General features: G+C 41.3%; 1 pseudogene; it reads left to right on the forward strand.

The window, feature by feature from the left end:
• Nucleotides 1-4,863: 4,863 nt before the first annotated feature.
• On the forward strand, nt 4,864-5,516 carry LOC111523228 (annotated as a pseudogene).
• Nucleotides 5,517-6,121: the final 605 nt, after the last annotated feature.

The following is a 6,121-nucleotide window of genomic DNA, read 5'->3' on the forward strand; positions in this document are numbered from 1 at the left end:
CCTTACCACACCGACACTCAGTGACTACTTGACAGCTTGGCCTCTAATAAACTTGCATCAGGGAGCCCGTGAGGCAAGCAAACAGTACCTCTCCATTAGCTGAAACCAGAGCTTGGCACTTATCTCCCTGGCTTGCCACAGAGATAAATTCAGGCCTATCCAGTCTTTCTGGGAGGAGTTTGGCCAAGCATCATGTGCCACAACTTCCATAGCTCCCACCCAAGGGACTGTTTCCTTAACAACCTTGCTTTGGAAGATCAGAGGACTTTGCTATTTGAAGTAACCCAGGGCCATAGCAAACAAACAGGTGGATGTATGACAGGCCTACTCCCAGAAGCTATCTCTCCAGAATCAGAAGGTGCAACCTGAACATGAGTCAAGGCATTTGCCACAGCTCTTCTCCTGGACTAGTCTAGAGAGAGTGGGATATGGACACCTGAACCCAGCCTCACTGTGAGACAGAAAGATTTGGAACTCCAATCTTTCCAGTTACATCTAATCCCCCAAGCTTTCCAGTTACATCTAAAGAGTCTGACTTCCCTCAAACTTGTCTTGGGACACTGACAAGACATGGTACATCCTAAATTTTAGGGGGCTGTATTAGTCCATTTTCACATTGCTGATAAAGGCATACCCTAGGCAATTAAAAAAAAAAAAAAAAAAAAAAGAGGTTTATTGGGCTTACAGTTCCATGTGACTGGGGAGGTCTCACAATCATGGTGGAAGGTAAAAGGCATATCTCACATGGTGGCAGACAAGAGAAGAGGGCTCGTTCAAGGAAACTCTCATTTTTATATAACCATCAGATCTTGTGAGACTTATTCACTATCACGAGAACAGCACAGGAAAGACCTACCCCAATGATTCAATTACCTCCCACTGGATCCTTCCCATAACATGTGGAAATTCAAGATGAGATTTATGTGGGGACACAGTCAAACCATATCATTCCACCCCGACCCCTCCCAAATCTCATGTCCTCACATTTCACAACCAATCATGCCTTCCTAACAGTCCCCCAAAGTCTTAACTTATTTCAGCATTAACTCAAAAGTCCATAGTCCAAAGTCTCATCTGAGACAAGGCAAGTCCCTGCTACCTACGAGCCTGGAAAATCAAAAGCAAGTTAGTTACTTCCTAGATATAATGGGGGTACAGGTACAGGCATTGGGCAAATACAGTCATTCCAAATGGGAGAAACTGACCAAAGTAAAAGGGTTACAGGCTCCATGAAAATCCAGAATCCAGCAGGGTAGTCAGATCTTAAAGCTCCAAAAATGATATCCTTTCACTGCATGTCTTACATCCAGGCCACACTGATGCAAGAGGTTCCCATGGTCTTGGGCACTCTGCCTCTGTGGCTTTGCAGGGTACAGCCTCCCTCCCGATTGCCTTAACAGGCTGGCGCTAAGTGTCTGTGGCTTTTCCAGGTGCACGGTGCAAACTGTCAGTGGATCTACTATTCCGGGGTCTGGAGGACGTGGCCCTCTTCTCACAGCTCCACTAGCTGGTGCCCCAGTAGCGACTCTGTGTAGGCCTTCCCTTCTGCATTGCCCTAGCAGAGTTTCTCCATGAGAGCCCTTCCCCTGCAGCAAACTTCTGCCTGGGCATCCAGGCGTTTCCATACATATTCTGAAAGCTAAGTGGAGGTTTCCAAACCTCAGTTCTTAACTTCTGTGCACTCACAGGCTCAACACCATGTGGAAGCTGCCAAGGCTTGGGGCTTGCACCCTCTGAAGCCATGGCCCCTTTCAGCCATGGGTGGAGTAGCTGGGATGCAGGGCACCAAGTCCCTGTGCTGCATGAAGACCTCTGACATGCCCTGGAGAAATTTTCCCCATTGTCATTGTGATTAACATTCAGTTCCTCATTATTTATGCAAATTTCTGCAGCCAGCTTGAATTTCTCCTCAGAAAACAGGATTTTCTTTTCTATGGCATTGTCAGGCTGCAAAATTTCCAAACTTTTATGCCCTGTTTCCCTTTTAAAACAGAACACCTTTAACAGCACCAAGTCACATCTTGAATGCTTTGCTACTTAGAAATTTATTCTGCCAGATACCCTAAATCATCTCTCTGAAGTTCAAAGTTCCACAAATCTCTAGGACAGGGGCAAAATGCTGCCAGTCTCTTTGCTAAAACATAACAAGAATCACCTTTGCTCCAGTTCCCAACAAGTTCCTCATTTCCATCTGAGACCAACTCAGCCTGGATTTCATTGTCCATATCATTATCAGTATTTTGGTCAAAACTATTCAACAAGTCTCTTGGGAGTTCCAAACTTTCCCACATTTTCTTGTCTTCTTCTGAGCCCTCCAAACTGTTCCAACCTCTGCCTGTTACTCAGTTCCAAAGTCGCTTCCACATTTTCAGGTATCTTTTCAACTGCACCCCAATCCTAGTACCATTTTACTGTATTAGTCCATTTTCATACTGCTGATAAAGACATACCTGAAACTGGACAATTTAAAAGAGAAAGAGATTTATTGGACTTACAGTTCCATGTGGTTGGGGAGACCTCACAATCATGCCAGAAAGTGAAAAGCACATCTCACATGGCAGCAGACGAGAGAAGACAGCTTGTGTAGGGAAACTCCCATTTTTATACAACCATCAGATCTCATGAGACTTACTCACTATCATGAGAACAGCATGGGAAAAGACTGCCCCAGTGATTCAATTACCTCCCACCAGGTCCCTCCCAGAACACATGGGAATTCAGGATGAGATTTGAGTGGCGACACAGCTAAACCATATCAAGGACCATCAAAAACAGAGATAGCAATCTGGACAAACACAAGGATTAGAGAGGCATCTTAAAATCTCTGGCTGGATTAATTGGTGAAAACCTTCTCCATACAAGCTTAGTCTAACAAGATGGAGAGGTAGGTGTCTTATCTAACGTACAGAAACCAACACAGAGAATTAAGTAAAATGAAGAAATAGGGAATGTATTCCAAACTATAGAACAAGATAAATTTTCAAATACTGACCAAAATGTAGTGGAGTTTTGTGACTTACCTGATAGGAAATTGAAAATAATGATCATAAAGATGCTCATAGAGATCAAGATAGCAATACAAGAACAAAGATTTTCAACAAAGTATAAAAAAGTACTAAACAGAAATGAAAGATCTGAAGAACGCTGTAACTGAACTGAGAAATTCAATGGAGGGGTCCAATGGTAGTAGTAGACTAGGTTAAGCAGAAGAAAGGATTGGTGAACTTGAAAACAGATTACTGGACATCATCCAATCTGAGGAGCAGAAAAGAAAAACAAATGAAGAGTGAGGACAGCTTAAAGTGACTTATCAAACACCATCAAGAAGAACAACTTATGCATCATTGATGTGCCAGAAGTAGAAGAAAGAGAGAAAGGAACAGAAATATATTCAAAGAAATAATGGCAGAAAACTTCCTAAGTCTAGAAAATAAATTAGAAAGATAGATTGAAAAACCCTGTAAGGATACTGAATAAGAGAACTCTAAAGAGATCCACACCATGACATACCATAGTCAAATTGTCAACAGTTAAAGCCAAAGAGACAGTGCTGAAAGCAGCAAGAATAAAAGCAAATTGTGACATATAGAGGAACTCCCATAAATCTATCAGTGAACTTCTCAGCACAAACCTTGCAAACCAGAATGGAATTGAATAATATATTCAAAATCCTAAAAGAAAAAGACTGCCAGTTAAGAAAACTATATTCAGGCAATCTTGTCTTTCAAAAGCAAAAGAGTGATAAAAACTTTCTCAGACAAAATCTGAGAGAATTTATTATGCCAGATCTGCATTACAAAAAAATGCTAAAGGAAGTTCTTTAAACTGAAGGAAGAGGATGCTAATTAGTATCATAAAGTCATATAAAAGTATAAAACTCACTGGTAAAAGTAAGTATGTTGTCAAATACAAAACACTCTAATACTATAATGGTAGTGGGCAAATTGATTATATCTGTACTATAAAGGTCAAAAGGCAACATTATTTTTAAAAGGCTATGATAATTACCTATGGAATATATTATAGAAAGATGTACAGTGTGAAATCAAAAACATAAAACATGGGAAGAAGGGAAGTAGAAGTGGCAAGTTTGTGTATACAATCAAAATCAAGCTATTCTAAGCATAAATAAATCTGTTATGTTTTATGTAAGCCTCAGGGAAACCACAAAGCAAAAGCTTATAATAGATTCACAAAAGATAAAAAAAAAGAACCAAAGGATACCACTACAGAAAGCTATCAGACCACAAGGAAGAAAGCAAGAGAGGGAGAAGTGAACAAAAGATTTACAAAACAACTAGAAAACAATCAACAAATTGAAAAGAATAAGTTCATACCTATCAATAATAAATAATAATGTACATGGATTAAATTCTCCAGTTAAAAGTGTAGAGTAATTGAATGGAGGCTGGGCGTGGTGGCTAATGCCTGTAATTCCAGCACTTTGGAAGGCCAAGGCAGCAGATCACTTGAGGCCAGGAGTTCGAGACCAGCCTGGCCAACATGGTGAAACCCCATCTCTACTAAAAATACAAAAATCAGCTGGGTGTGGTAGTGGGTGCCTGTAGTCCCAGCTACTTGGGAAGCTGAGGCAGGAGAATCGCTTGAACCCAGGAGGTGGAGGTTGCAGTGAGCTGAGATGGTGCCACTGCACTCCAGCCCGGGCGACAGAGCGAGACTCCGTCTCAAAAAAAAAAAAAAAAAAAAAAAAAAAAAAAAAAGCGTAGAGTAATTGAAAGGATTAAAAAAAGAAAAAAAGAAAAAAAAAAAAAAACACCCAAATATATATTGCTTACAAGAGGCTCTACCTTACCTGTAAGGACACACACAGATTGAAAATGAAGAGAGAGAGATCAATCAAAGATGGTTACTATTGAACAGGAAAACACCCCTACTTCTAATCCCGCGACTACAGAAGAGGAGAAAACAGAATCTATTCAGGAGGTTGCTACCCCGGAACACTATATTAAACATCCTCTACAGAACAGATGGGCCCTCTGGTTTTTTTTTAAATGATAAAAGCAAAACTTGGCAAGCAAACCTGTGGCTGATCTCTGAGTTTGATACTGTTGAAGACTTTGGGCTCTGTACAACCATATCCAATTGTCTCATAATTTAATGGCTGGCTGTGACTACTCACTTTTTAAGGGTGGTATTGAGCCTGTGTGGGAACATGAGAAAACAAACTGGGAGGATGATGGCTAATTACACTGAACAAATAGCAGAGATGAAGTGACCTCGATCGCTTTTGGCTAGAGACACTGCTGTGCCTTATTGGAGAATCTTTTGATGACTACAGTAATGATGTATGTGGCGCTGTTATTAATGTTAGAGCTAAAGGTGATAATATAGCAGTATGGACTACTGAATGTGATAACAGAAAAGCTGTTACACATATAGGGAGGGTATACAAGAAAAGGTTAGGGCTTCCTCCAAAGATAGTGATTGGTTGTCAGTCCCACGCAGACAGAGCTACTAAAAGCCACTCCACCACTAAAAATAGGTTTGTTGTTTAAGTAGACACCTTCTGAGTATTCTCATAGGAGACCGCGTCAAGCAGTCGAGATTTGGGAGCTGAACCAAAGCCTCTTCAAAAAGCAGAGTGGACTGCGTTTAAATTTGATTTCCATCTAAATGTTGCTAAGATAGAAGAGAAGTCTCATTCGCCTTTGTCTTGTACTTGGGTGTTTTTGTTTTGTTTTGTTTTGTTTTTTTGACTAGCGTGTCCACTATCCCAATCGAAGAATTACAGTACACATCCCCAGAATCCATAAATGTGTTCCTGGCCCACTCTGTAATAGTTCAGTAGAATTACCATTAATTACATATACATTTTACCTATCCACAATATTCAAAAAACAACTTGGCATTTTTTTTTTTTTTGAGACGGAGTCTGGCTCTGTCGCCCAGGCTGGAGTGCAGTGGCCGGGTCTCAGCTCACTGCAAGCTCCGCCTCCTGGGTTTACGCCATTCTCCTGCCTCAGCCTCCCGAGTAGCTGAGACTACAGGCGCCGCCACCTCGCCCAGCTAGTTTTTTGTATTTTTTAGTAGAGACGGGGTTTCACCGTGTTAGCCAGGATGGTCTGGATCTCCTGACCTCGTGATCTGTCTGTCTCGGTCT

The sequence above is a fragment of the Piliocolobus tephrosceles genome, chromosome 2 (assembly GCF_002776525.5).
Source record: "Piliocolobus tephrosceles isolate RC106 chromosome 2, ASM277652v3, whole genome shotgun sequence".
Lineage (NCBI taxonomy): Eukaryota > Metazoa > Chordata > Mammalia > Primates > Cercopithecidae > Piliocolobus > Piliocolobus tephrosceles.